The 15,209-nt window shown below is 43.9% G+C and overlaps 1 pseudogene; it reads right to left on the bottom strand.

Annotated features, from left to right (window-relative positions):
- The window catches only part of LOC147729172 (WD repeat, SAM and U-box domain-containing protein 1-like), a 70,540-nt pseudogene that overhangs the window by 22,469 nt on the left and 32,862 nt on the right, over positions 1–15,209 (bottom strand).

Below are 15,209 nucleotides of genomic sequence, written 5' to 3'. Positions count from 1 at the left end.
AAAACACTTACAAGGACAATTACATATTGGAAAATGTAATGGAGGTTGATACTGACAATCTTAAATAAGACATATTACATTGAAACACACAACAAAGAAACAAACTAGATTGATACAAATATATGAAGGTTTGTAAATTTGCAGATGCTGAAAAACAGATTATCCACAGTTAAATGAAAAGTAATAAGGACATTTAGGTTTAGTGACCCATTCAACAGCCTAACTTACCAGTCTCCACTCCAACAGGAATTTCTGTCAAGCCTTCAGGATGAAGGATCGGCAAGACCTTCTCCTCCCAGGGAAAGAGTTGTAAGGGGGCCCGGGGAGAACCACCACCAGTCCTCTGGGCTCCAGGTGATGCTTGGTAGCCAGAGAAAGCACTCTCCCAAGCGGGTTGGTCCTCCTCTTCCTAATTTCCTCCTGTATGCGCAGACTGTTGTAAAATAGATGATTTTCTGTAATGGTGGGTGCCTCTGAGCATGGTCTGCATTTAGTGGGGCACAACATGTGCCCCCGTGTGCATACACCCCAGTTCCTACTCGTCGTGGCCTTTACAGGCTATGCCATTTAAGAACTGTTTTTGGCGGTCCCTTTGCCGTGTCCATGGGAAAATCTAAAAGAAGCCCATCAGTCATGAGAAATATTCGTAATCTGGCAGGTGGCCCGGCCATGGGTTTGGCGGTACAGGTGTAGCAGACCCAGTACGCCAAACACCAATCTCGCAATCAGGTCCTAAATTTTAAAAAAAATAATAATATTTATTAAACATGTCAAACATTTCAAACAATGTATTATTAAAACACATAAAAAGTTGTAAGGAGTCAATTAAAAGTATAAAATATGTACAATTTTTTACAATGTATTAATCAAACATACATAAAATAATTTTCAAAATATGTATATAAAAATGTTACACAATTTAAAAAGCATGTTAAACAATGGAAAATAAAAGTAGAAAATGTACAACATACAATGTATACATATATTTTTATTGATAACAAATAATGAACAATGTTATTTACCTAACATTATACAATTTTTTTTTTACTTAAAGTATACATGATTGAAAATTTAAAAATATACAATAAATAGAAATTGAAAACATAAATAAAAATTTAAAAATCTGCAACAAGAAAATGTAATTAGCAATATTAGTTTACAAACATACAACTATTTTTTGTAATTGCTAAACACCAACAATAATAAAATAACACAAAGCATTTTTACTACAGGCAAATACAAGTAAAATTAATTTGTTTGGAATAAAATTAAAGGATTGCACTCCAACATAAATCCATTATAAAAATTGTTAGACACTAAAAGGTTGATATTTAGCTTGTGAAGTTCCGCAGGATTTCTCCCTCAGTCCTGCCTTATTTAACCTGAATGTTGCCCCTCTGGTGAAGCTGGTGTGCTCATTTGGATTCCTGGTGTCTTCCTATACTGATGATACCCAAATCATAATTTCCATCTCCCATGATAGGGAAGGGGTAGCAGACAAGATTAGGTCATGTATCTCCGAAGTCAGTATTTGGATGATGGGAACTGGCTTTGAAGGAATGAAGGGAAGACAGAGATTGTCGTCTTCGGGGCAGAGAATTTGATCTGGGCTGACTGATGGTGCACGGAACCCTGCATTCTACTGCCCATTCTGGTGGCGGCGGCAAAAAATCTGCCGGCGATCTTTGACAATACATTGACATTTGACACCCAGGTGAATAGAACAGTGTGTTCTCTCTTTTTGGATCCATAAGACCTTAAAGATAATTCTTCCCTTTCTCCAAGGGGAGTTAAAGGTGTCAGTGGTCAATCTGCTTTTTACTTCTAGCCTTGACTACTGTAATGCCAACCAGTATTTGTTAAACAAGATTCAGGTCATCCAAAATGCGGCTGCTTGGTGGGTCCTGGGACTGCATAAACACATCTCTGTAAGAGATGTCTTTAGGACTCTCCATTGACTGCCAGTTGGGAAGCAGGTGCCCTTAAAAACCCTGTTCTTGTATATGAGGCTCTCCATCAGCAGGGATCATGTTATCTTAGGGCCACTTTCAACTGGTATGCAGGCAGCGGGCTTATGAGATTGGTAGGAGGGAATAAGGTTATAGTTTCCAGGTTCCGGAACGCTAGTTGGGAGGAACGAACTTTCTCAGTGGCAGCTGCACGATGGTGGAATACTTTCCCAGAAAATATGAGATGCTCGAACTCCTATTTGATCATTGCAGGAAGGAGAAAACCTGGTTATTTTCAGAATTATAATGCCCTGGTTGATTTCCAGGCTAGTTCTGCAACTATATTGCTAGGGCTGATCCCCTCTCCCTATAGTGTCTTATTTAATGACAGCACGTGATGCCTATTGGTTTTAAGCTCTTTATAAAATAAAATTAAAATGTACTATTTCAACTCCAATTGCACACAATTCTACACAATTAAGTCAGGAAGTATGCTGTCATGTGGAGATAGACTACAACTGTCTGTGGGTAGTCTTCCTTCAACAACCATTGAGGTATGGGTTGAGGTAGGAGAACATTCTAATACCACTCCTCCGAATATGTGATGTGAGCACCACCATAACTTTTGTGAACACCTGAGGAGCACAGGTGAGTCAAAAGCGGAGCACAGCAAATTGAAAATGCTACTGTCCCAACTTGAAATGCAAGTAGCGTCCATGGGATTGCAGGATGGATATATGAAAGTAGTAGTCCTGCAGGCCTAAAACCACCATCCAGGCAGAATCTGTTCCAACTGAGCATTTTGAATTTTTCTTTCTGCAAGAAGGCATTCAGAGTACTGAGATCTTTATTTAGCATGAGGAAATACCAGGAGTAATAGCCAATCCTTATTTCTGAGTCTGCAGTCCTCCCTATGACTCCTTTGGGATAATAGATATTAAACCTCTTGAAGCAGGTGCTCTTTAGGGAGCAGCTCTCATGTAGGTAGAAGATATGACAGGTTGAAACAGAATGGCATAGCAAAGCACCGTTGAACAACCACCTATTGCACATTATATTTTGCTTCCCTTGGAAAAAATATCTCATCTTGTCCCCCACAGGTTTGTAGTGTGCCACTAAGGGCAAACTAGAGAGGTGGGAGACTGAGGAGTTCCTGGCCTGAGTTTTGTGGCCTGGACGTTGCCTGCTTGATCCAAGCCTCTAACCCAGAAGGACCTGGGTTCCTGTTGCAAGTGCGGTGGGCCTTGTTCTTGATGGCACTGGAGTCACCTTGAAAGGGGAGACACTGCTGATGGTACTGTTGTGAGGCATAAACACCATGCTGTGGCTGAGCTTTCTTTAAAGCATTCCTGTTAGAAATGGGGCCTCTAGTTGGCACAGGTTTGTAAGTCAGAGACACACCCTCTGGTAGCTTGGCACAGAGCAGTCAGGCTTGTGTTAAGAGGCAATGTGTAAAGTATTTGTGCAACACTTTAACTACAGTAACTCACAAAAACATTGCAAAAAGACTCCAAACAGCTTTAGATAAATAGAGAATATGTATCTGAGTAAAGCAACACCAAAATGAAAAAATTCCAATAAGTCGAAGTCGACATCTGAATTTTTAAATATTAAATGTAAAATTGTGCTTAGAAGTCACTAGTGGACAAAAGGCTACTTGAGGTCATGCGAGACAAGTGCAAATTCAAAGTTCAGTCCGACCGTGATGGAAGGCAGGCTGGCTACAATCCCCCATCATCGTTGAGTGAATGCAATGTATCTTCATTGAGCCGTGCAAGCTATGGATCTGATGTAGTTGAGCAGCCTCTGCACCAGCGTTGAAGGGCGATGCAGTGGAATTTCTCACACGGTTAAGGAAATGAGCTGTGTTTTTCAAAAACAGCAGCAGAATCCCCTTCTGAGGCTCAGGACTGAAGGGGGCACCTTAGGAAAGGGAGGAACTCACAGATGGCAGAGTTCAGCTGCACCAGCTGGATTGCAGAAGGCCTTTTAAGTCCGTGAGACTTCATAAAACAGGAGGCAAGCGCTTGGAATCACTCTAGGTTCAAGTGAGATGAGTCCAGTCCTTGACCTCAGCAGGGCAGAGATACGCAGGCAGAAGGGAAGCTCAGAAAAGCAGAGAAGCAGTTCCTTAGAACAACAAACCACTATTCCCCTTTACTGTCCAGGAAGGCTATCAGAATGCAACAACAGAGCTATAAGCTTGGTATCCGAGGAGGCTGTAGTCGAGATTACAGTTCTTAAGAAGTCAGACGTTACATCAACCCTAACGACTTCCAGTCAGTGTCTTGGTCACCAGTCTCCTCCCTGGGTGGTAATATCACTCTCCAGCCTCTCACCCTCTTCCTGAACCCTCCAGAGTAGTCCATCCCCCTGCTTCACGGCAAGCAACACCAATATCATCCCCCGACTATGAGATGCAATGTCCCCAAAACAGAGCTGTTTCACAGGTGACAGCATGACCCGACTTGAAATAAGATCTGAGAAATGTGTAAATTGCCCTACAAGCTCTCCAGCAGCCCAATGCACCCAGTCCCTAATAATTCCACTACCTCCCACAAAACTGTTTAATCTAAAAGGCTAGGAAGCCCAAACTTAAGACCCAACAGCTTCTGCTCTAAACTATCATTCCGGAAAATTGAATCTCCAAGTCTACTTCCTGTGCTCAATAGCTGTCTTTATGGCAGGGATCAACTGAAAACTTGACAACTTAAATATATTGATCACTAGAACTCAAGCCAACCACACACAGTCTATCTGCTACTTTTCTACTATTATAGACAATCTGGCTTCACTAATGACATTCCTTAATACTATCATATCTAAAACTAAGATCTTTATTGACGGTTACAGACAACGCTTTGCATGAGCAAGCCCTCTTCTAACTGTTTTAGCCCACAACCCCCAAATACCCTTAGCAGCCAAGGGGACTTCATCCCCAAACCAGTAGTGCATTAGGAGGCCCCTTTGCAGAGTGGTTAAGAAAGGGGATGTGGTCCCCGACGAGGTCTCAGCATCCAGCTGTGAGGGACTTACTTATGGTAACAATAGGTTTCCTTGGCCCCCGCTGAACCTCAGCCGTCAAGAGGAATTCATCACCCAACCAGTAGTTCAACAGGTGTCGGGGTTTTCAGAGTAGTTGAGAAAAAGGGTGGGCCTCCAATGAGCTCTCAGCAAACCCCTGGTGAGGCACTTACTTGCGGCAACAATAAGGGTTCTTGGCTCCCAATGACCCTCAGCAACCAAGGGGACTTCATTCTCCAACCAGTGTTGTGCCAGGAGCCCCCTTTGCAGAATGGTTAAGAAAGGAGGAAGGGCCTCTGATGATGTCTGAGCAATTCCACTGTGAGGGACTGACTTGTGGGTGTTATTTCGACCCGGTAAGGTAGTGGTCATTAGGGCTCAGGGGGAGAGTCTGCACAGCTCCCCATTAATCCTGCTTTAGCCTCGGTAGTCACCAGGGATCAATGAGCCTCAGGAAGGGGGTAATTTTCTATGAGCCCTCATACCCCCGGTGCTGGCCCACCTGGGGGTTAAATTGAAGAAACACGTGGTGGCCAGCTGAAAAAAAATGGGATTCAGCCAGAACCAAGTCCCAAGATGGCTGCCAACACATTCTGGTTGAAGTGTTGGCAGCCAATCAGATTTCCCCACGGGGACTGTTGGATCCTCAGAGGATCTGCATCCCTATATATACAAATACTGCATCCCTATATATACAAATACTAGGGTATGGTTTACATGGGATGGGGATTATGTGGTTACGACCACATGGTCATATCAGCAATGTTGTTGTTGTTGTTGGGTGAACATCGCTGGTTTTCCAGCAATGTTTGCCAATTTTTGTGCTAACGCTGGAATATTTATCACCTAGGCTATACATGCTGTAAATAACACGCTAACCAGGCGATAAATAACAGCGATAGACGGCGATAAATATAAAGCTATTTATCGCCGTCTGTTGCTAATATGCCCCTTGGTTTTTTCAGTGACTATATATATATATATATATATATATATATATATGTATATATCTGGAAACCCTCAAACCACTTCCTGAGATCTCCCAATGGCAGTCAGGCGAGGAAAGAGACACAGACCTCCGAGGTTTTCAAGTGGGCAGTGATTTTATTAAGTGACCCAATACATGGCTATACATGTTGTAAATAACACGCTAACCAGGCGATAAATAACAGCGATAGACGGCGATAAATATAAAGCTATTTATCGCCGTCTGTTGCTAATATGCCCCTTGGTTTTTTCAGTGACTATATATATATATATATATATATATATATATATATATATATATATATATATATATATGCACACAAACCTCCTTCCAAACGAAAAGAAGAGACAGATTCCCAGGAGGACCAGGTAGGAGACGCCTCTTTATTGTAAACTTTGCAAATGCATTTCGGCAGCTTAACTGCCTTCCTCAGCGCCCAAAGCGTCCCGTGAAATGAAGCAACACGCTGTATGTGAGTTCCTCTCAGAAGTGCTAATTGATGCATGTCAGCTCCGCCCTTCTATTGAAGTCCCCACACCTGTGAGCAGTTTCCAGTGTGGCTCAGAACTGCAGGTCCCAGAATGCAGCAGGAATGATGTTGGGAACCACTGTGCAGGGAAATGACTGGATGGCACAGAGTCATTGCGGGCTGGCAGGAGAGGCGCGTGAAGTCTTTAGGAAAGATGAAAGTTCGTCTTACTTTGGAGTTTTCCAACTTGTAGGTGCCTCCTCCGGTCCCCCTTGAACCACCGCAACCACCTCGACCTGAGAGTCTTTGAAGCAGGGGACGAGCTGCAGTGAGCCCTACCCAGCATGGGATTAATAATCCCAAAACTGCTCGCCATCCTCCTTGGTTTACATGGCGGGTTACCAGCCTGTCCAGCCAACGCTGGCAAAATACACGAACTCGAAGAGTCCAAAGTCCCAGTGGGGCTGGTTTCCCTGTTGCGCGATGGGGGTCTCTGTAAAAGCGCCCCTGGGTGGCGCTGGATTGATGCACACAAACCTCCTTCCAAACGAAAAGAAGAGACAGATTCCCAGGAGGACCAGGTAGGAGACGCCTCTTTATTGTAAACTTTGCGAATGCATTTCGGCAGCTTAACTGCCTTCCTCAGCGCCCAAAGCGTCCCGTGAAATGAAGCAACACGCTGTATGTGAGTTCCTCTCAGAAGTGCTAATTGATGCATGTCAGCTCCGCCCTTCTATTGAAGTCCCCACACCTGTGAGCAGTTTCCAGTGTGGCTCAGAACTGCAGGTCCCAGAATGCAGCAGGAATGATGTTGGGAACCACTGTGCAGGGAAATGACTGGATGGCACAGAGTCATTGCGGGCTGGCAGGAGAGGCGCGTGAAGTCTTTAGGAAAGATGAAAGTTCGTCTTACTTTGGAGTTTTCCAACTTGTAGGTGCCTCCTCCGGTCCCCCTTGAACCACCGCAACCACCTCGACCTGAGAGTCTTTGAAGCAGGGGACGAGCTGCAGTGAGCCCTACCCAGCATGGGATTAATATATATATATGTATTACCTACTGGCGGTCGCCAGTAGGTATATATAGTTAGGACCTAGTTACCATAGGAAACCTCCAACATTCTATTGGGAGTAACTTTGGCGCTGATTGAGGAATCTGCGTGTAATTTTCCTTAAAATTGCTTCGCTCCGCTCCGCTCCTTCCCTGAAAGTTTCGGGGGGATTCGTCAAACGGGGCTGAGAAAAAAGGGGGGTCCCAAAACATGTTTTCCCCATGTTAATTTCCATAGGGACCTTTAGACATGGCTACAGCCCAAACGGCTGAATGGAATTACACCAAACCTGGCAAAATGGTAGGGCCTGGAATGCAGATGTGCCTTTGCTATGTTTGGTGAAAATCCCTCCCGTAGTTCTTGAGAAAATTGAATTTGAAATCTTTCAAATGGCATATTCTATGGGACCTTTAGACAGGGCTACAGCCCGAACGGCTGAACGGAATTACACCAAGCTTGGCAAAATGGTAGGGACAGGAATGCAGTAGTGTCGTTTCTATATTTGGTGAAAATCCCTCCAGTAGTTGTTGAGAAAATTGAATTTGAGCAAATTATATATCTATATGCGCTCACCGTACGCGCATCGTAAGCGTACGGTACGTGTACCGTACGCGTACGTGCGCGTACCCTTACGTGCACGAGCGAGTTTCTGATCGACTGTCAACATTCCAAACTGTCCAAACCAGGAAGTGTTGGCCACCATCTTGTTTTTCAGAAGAACTGAGGCACAAGTCAGCCCAAAACAAGAGTGGAAAACACGAAAAGGGGGCAGGGAAGAGACCCCCCCAACCCTCTAGCCCTTCTCAGGGGGCCCCAAAAGAGCAAAAAAAAAGATATAAAAAATTCAAAAAAATTGCAGGGTACGCGCACCGTATGCGTACAGTATGCGTACCATGCGCATACCACGTGATTTTAAAAAAATAGCTTTTTTGCACTTGGTGGTCCTTCTGGGACCCCCTGAGAAGGGCTAGGGGATCAGGGGGTCTCAACCCTGCCCCCTTTTCGCGTTTTCCACTCTTGTTTTGTGCTCTCTTGTGCCTCACTTCTCCTGAGAAACAAGATGGCTGTTCAGGTGGTCCCAGAAGGATAATAACATATATAAACGTTATCCACTAATAGAATTAGCATTTACAAAAACTTTGAAATTTATTGAAAAAAATATAGGTTTCACGCCTGATATAGTTAGGAATTAGCATTTAAAAAACCTTTGCAAATTCACAGAAAAAACCATAGGTTTCAAGCCTTATATAGTTAGGAATTAGCATTTAAAAATCCTTGCAAATTCACTTTAAAAACCATAGGTTTCGGGCCTTATATAGTTAGGAAGTAGTATTCAAAAAACCTTGCAAATTCACTTAAAAAACCATAGTTTTCAGGCCTTATAAAGTTAGGAATTAGCATTTTAAAAACCTTGCAAATTCACTTAAAAAACCATAGGTTTCAGGCCTTATATACTTAGGAATTAGCATTAAAAAAACCATTGAAATTGCTCCTATATAGTTAGTTGTACTAACTATATTTCACGCACCCGCAATCCACTGCTGATGATGTCACTTATTACATCATTCATGACATGGTCAGTGACATCACTGATGACATCACTGATGACATCTCAAATGACATCACTGATGACATCAGGAGAAGTGTGGCTCACCGGTTAGAGACGGCAGACCCAGAAGCAGAGGTCGGCCCGGGACCAGGGTTCAATTCCCGACGCGGCAGGGTACGGAACAAATGTCAGCGGGCTCGATAAATCTCGCCTCGGTGTCTCTCTAACCATGGGTCCCACGCTGCAACTCTGGGCAATAGCTTGCTTAATCTCCACAACGGCCCCCTCGCTGCTGGGGATGACTGGCTTCACCTTGGGGATGCCCAATAGGGACCATCTCACAGGGAAAGCCAGGACGGGTTCTTCAGCGGCACACAGCGCCAAGAAACCCTGGGGTGAACGTGCGCTCTACAAATTCATACTAACATAACATAACTGATGACATCTCATTTGACATCACTGATCACATCACTGATGATATCATTCATGTGATAATACGATGCACCTCCTCACACTCTAATATAACCTTTGATACACCCAGTGTTAAATTGAGACTACCATTCTTGAAACCATTGACACACCAATACCAGTTACTACATACGCACTCACTGATTCCTAGGTCTACACACACATTCACTCATTCACCCATAGAATCACTCATACATACAGTCACTCATCAATACTACACTATCATATGCACTCATACACCTATACAGACACTCACACACTGCCACTCATCCATGGAGTTACTCACACACCTAGTCAGTCATGCAAATACTCAATCACACTTCCATTTCCTCAACTATACAGTTATACACACAACACCTTACTTATTCAAACATATACTAACACATACTTACTCTCTTATACAATCACTGAGACAAGTACACAATGTTCCATACAGCCACTCGCACATTCACTGGCTCTCATGTAGTCATTTATATATGCCAACTCTCACATGCACTGTGTTTTACATATGTACTTACTTGGACATGTAGCACTGAGATATCCATTCACTCACCAACACACCCATGCACACAGTCAACCGCCCATATAGCTGTTTCCACATGCACTCTTGTACTCATACAAGTCAAGTCAAGTCAAGTCAATAAATTTATATAGCGCGCTACATACCCAGAGGGTCTCAAGGCGCTTGAGGAGGTGTGGGGAATTACTTCTCGAATATCCAGGTTTTAAGCTGCTTTCTGAATGCTAGGTGGTTTTGAGTGAGGCGAAGGTGCATTGGAAGTGAGTTCCAGGTTTTGGCCGCTAGGTAGGAGAATGATCTTCCTCCCATGGTGGCTTTGTTGACGCGGGGAACAGTAGTGAGGGCTTGGTTGGAAGAGCGCAGCTGGCGGGAGGGGGTGTAGAAGGAAAGACGTGAATTGAGGCATTCGGGTCCAAGTTCGTAGAGAGCTTTGTGTGCGTGGGTGAGGAGGCGGAAAGTTATTCTCTTATTGACGGGGAGCCAGTGGAGGTTTTTCAGGTGACCAGAAATGTGTTCTTTACGCGGGATGTCTAATATGAGTCTGGCTGATGCGTTCTGGATGCGTTGGAGTTTTTTCTGTAGTTTTGCGGTGGTACCGGCGTAAAGGGTGTTTCCGTAGTCAAGGCGGCTTGTGACCAGTGCGTGGGTGACCGTTTTTCTAGTTTCGGTGGGGATCCAGCGAAATGTTTTTTTGAGCATGCGAAGAATGTTGAAGCAAGATGAGGAGACGGCGTTGACTTGTCTGGTCATCGAGAGTGAGGAATCCAGGATGACGCCTAGGTTCCGTGCGTGATCCGTTGGGATGGGTGCTTTTCCAAGGGCTTTAGGCTACCAAGAGTCGTCCCAGGCAGAGGGGGAGGTACCTAAGATAAGGACTTCTGTTTTGTCTGAATTCAGTTTCAGACGGCTATGCTTCATCCATTCGGCTACCTCTTTCATTCCTTCATGTAGGTTGGTTTTGGCGATGTTTGGGTCTTTGGTGAGTGAGAGGATCAGTTGAGTGTCATCAGCGTAGGAGATGATGTTGAGGTTGTGTTGGCGTGCGATGGTCGCGAGGGGGCTCATGTATACGTTGAAGAGGGTGGGGCGTGATTGGGCACAGGAACTCGTCTGGAACGGCCGCGGAAGCCGCCTGCAACTTGAGACCCCGGAGTTTCTCGATTTCCCTCAAGACTTTACTGCGCAGACCCAGGGACTCAACATGGAGCTCATTTTTCAGACTTTCGTTTGTGAGCATTAGCAGCTCTTTTCCATCTATGTTGTTGAGCTTGAAAACCTGAACAAGATCAGGAAAACCCTCCGAAGACAGCCATGCTGAAACTTTATCCTCGGTCCAAACTTGAACAGATGGCGTACATGTGTTATCCGCCTGAGCGCCTTCAAAATCCTCGTTCTGTGTAAACTTCCAGATGTTTACAGTTTTGTCCATCGATCCAGTGGCAAGTACTGGGAGGCTGAAGGAAAAGGCACATGTAGTGACATATCTTGTGTGCTGAGTCAAAATGTAAAGAATGCTTCCGCTGCTTGCTTCATAAAGTATAACACTTTTATCCACCGACCAGTGTTATCATTACATGATATAACCCACATTTTTATTCCAATATCTTGACCACAGGACGCCATTCTATAGCAATTTGGACCATGTTCTCCGTCTGATATGGGTTGTGGTGCAAAATCACAACTTATGACTCCAAGATCATGAGCCTTTTCGTTATATAGACATCTCATATGGCTATCCCAAGCAGTCAAGTCTCCATAAGATGACCCAGTGGCAAAAAACTTTCCACAAGGAGAAAATGCACAAGCCACCAAGGAACCATCCTTCACTGTACCACACTTCGGAGACTCCGGTTCGGACAGTCACACACACTTGAGTCCTGAGCGTGGGCGGGCGGGCCTGGCTTTTTGTCTTCGACTTCGAATCGAAGTTCGTTGTTCAGTTCTCTGTCTTCTTCTTCACTATCCACCTAGTGAATCAACTGCTCACACATCTATGCACAGAGTCACACACCTCCCAGCCACCCACACACACACTCAGTCTCCCATTCAAATACTTGGGCAAGCAATCAATAACCCATATAGCCACTCATATAGCTACTGATCAACACATGCAGCAGCTTACACAACAACAGACATACTGATACACACATTCAGACAGTTTAGTCACTAACCCATGCATGTAGTAAGACACATTTAATCACTCACTTATACAGTCAGTCACGCACCTACTAAATCCTTCATTCAGACACTTATACATCCACTCATTCTTCAATATGTAAAACATATTTAAACTTTACAGACACACACAGTCACTGGATGATGTCATCAGTGATGTCATCAGTGATGTCAAATGAGATGTCATTAGTGATATCATCAGTGATGTCACTGACCATGTCATGAATGATGTAATATGTGACATCATCAGCAGTGAATTGCGGGTGCGCAAAATATAGTTAGTACAACTAACTATATAGGAGCAATTTCAATGGCTTTTTAAATGCTAATTCCTAACTATATAAGGCCTGAAACCTATGGTTGTTTAAGTGAATATATATATATATATATATATATATATATATATATATATATATATATATATATATATATATATATATATATATATATATATATATATATAGTATAGGTTGCAGTGGCAATATTTCTTTACTTCATGACCAGCAGCACTAATTGTGAAAATGAAAGAGCCACCCGAGTGAAAGAATGTATTTTAAGTCACATTATTGCTATGTGGAGTTCTGTCTTTTTAATTTTTAAACATGTTTCTGAAGAGAATGGAACCCAAATATGTTGGATTCCAGAAAACAAACCCAGTCGTTACACCAGACGCTCCTCTGATTATTCAATGAAGTATGCAGTATTTCTCTCCTCCAAACCGGCTGGAGTCTACCCTGTACAAAGTTTCTCCTCCTCACCGAGCTCCTAATCCCTGCTTCCTCCTCTTCATCCATCACCTCCCATGACATATTCCACTAACCTTTCAGAAATGTTTGACTGTTCCGAGGCCATGTGTTTAGGCTGCACAGCATCCTGTTGTCAACCCAAGGGCATAGATGTGTAACATTAGCACATCAAGCACATAAACGAAAACAGAGGGCAGAGCCTCTAGCGAGACAACAAGACACACGTTGCATGCTGCTAATCACTACCGTACCACACATTTGCATTTCTTGTTAATCTTTGATGTTGCGACCAAAATGTTTCCGAATATTAGGAATACACTCCTCAAAAGGCTCTCATAGCATAATGGGGCATTCATCATGTAAAATATTCCAGATGCTCAAGACATGACGTCTGCATGGTTATTTATGAAGTGTCATTAGTGGAAAATAGACATTCCGCACACGTAGCAGATAGTCCTGTTGGAAGACGTCGCTTTAATGCAGACAGCCATGGGCAGATTAATGTCACTGGAATCTGTTTTTTGTGAAGTGTTTTGCAGTTATGATTGAAAATTAAATTCATATTTGGCAATTCTCTTCTGTAGTCTATTGAGCCATGTATGCATAGCTCTAAGTATTTGAAAATGGTGTGTCTGAGCACTACAGTATGTACATAAAAAATAGATAAAATGTGGCCTTTTTTTGTTGAGTGGTTTATTTTATATGACATGACATGCTGGCCAGAACCTTTACCGGGGGGGGGGGGGGCACAGTGCAAGCAGGAGCTACTGGGCCCAACCAGGGGAGTTGAGGCCTCTTACTCCTGACGTCTGGAGGCCCAACATACTATGGATTCTGAGCAACTGGGCCAAGTGCCCTTTCATTGCTTGACTCTCAGAAGTAGCATGGTCTGAGGATTCCAATGCTCCCTCGTTGGAGAGGCATCGATACAGGGGAGTGAACACAGGCTCAACACTCACAATACACACAGCAGCACCAATAATCATTGTCAAGCCAAATACTCACTTTAATGAAACAAGCACTGGCAAATCCAATCAGTCTTGGCAATCAGAGAGTTATTGGTTTTGTCAATGTGTGTTTGCCATGTTGAATAGCAGCACGTCTGCTGTTCTGCATAGCTCAAAGTGAATGAAAGAAGCATGACTCCTGAGACTGGTTGTAAACAAACTAGCTGCAAAGTCTAGACCTCAATTAAAGTATGAACAAGGGACTAACCAGGAGCTACAATCATGACAACAACTCAAATGTATTCGACCAATCACCACTAACAGCGCCAGGGAAAAGCATGGAGCATTTTAGACATCGCGGGTGGAGATGGCAGGAAATAAAGAAGCAAGGACATACAAAACTTTCACCAAGTTTCAGAAACCTCTGTGACTGTAACATCTGTCCAACTGCATATCTCAGTAATCACTCCTACACAGATTAAAGGCTCGTTTTACACACTGGTCTGTGAAACTTCTCAGTATACTCGCCTGTGATGTCAGCTACCCGATGGCACCAGCGTTTATGAAATTAAGACACCTGATCAATGCTGTCTTGAGTAACCAGCCTTATGCTTTTTGGGATAGCTTATAAAAACACCAAGCTTTAGGTGTCAAAACCTGCCAATTATGACCTTTGGTAGGCTAATTAATATGGTACAAATAAAAGATAAGTTTGGGTGTACTACTATTTCTCATCACTGCATCGATACATGAAGGTGAAGATAAACGTGCCCCCTTCACTCCCCACGAGGGCTACACTCCTAAGCCCACACTTCCAGCCACGCTTACATGCTCCTGTCTACAACAAAGCAGAAAGAGCTGAGCACTACAAAGTCCCATAAATGGCAGTATGGGCACAACAGCATTATTCCCAATGATCCCTATCCTCCTGTGTCAAAAAAAACCCACTAAGGGGCAGATTTATGACGGACTTGCGCCACGTTTACGCCGCCGTTGTGTGATGCAACGGTGCGGAAACGTGGCGCATTCCTGCGACCTATTTACAACATGACGCATCTAGGCAGATGCGTCACGTTGTAAAGCCCTGCGCCACATGAAACCTGTGTCAGGTTTCATGTGGGCGTTCTGTCGCAGGGTGGGCGTTCCCTCGTAGGAAAGCCCCGTAAAACTGACGCAGTGAAATCTACAAGATTTCACTGAGTCAGTTTTACGAGGCTGCTGCATCAAATCCTTACACCTGCTTGAAGCAGGCGTAAGGAGTGACGCACCACGTTATGTATGGGTGGCCTCTGTACATTGCAGGAGTTGCGTCGCACTTGCGACGC

This window comes from Lissotriton vulgaris, chromosome 2_2 (assembly GCF_964263255.1).
Source record: "Lissotriton vulgaris chromosome 2_2, aLisVul1.2, whole genome shotgun sequence".
Lineage (NCBI taxonomy): Eukaryota > Metazoa > Chordata > Amphibia > Caudata > Salamandridae > Lissotriton > Lissotriton vulgaris.
The sequence above is the reverse complement of the archived record's forward strand: the minus strand, read 5'-3'. Positions and strand labels throughout refer to the sequence as shown.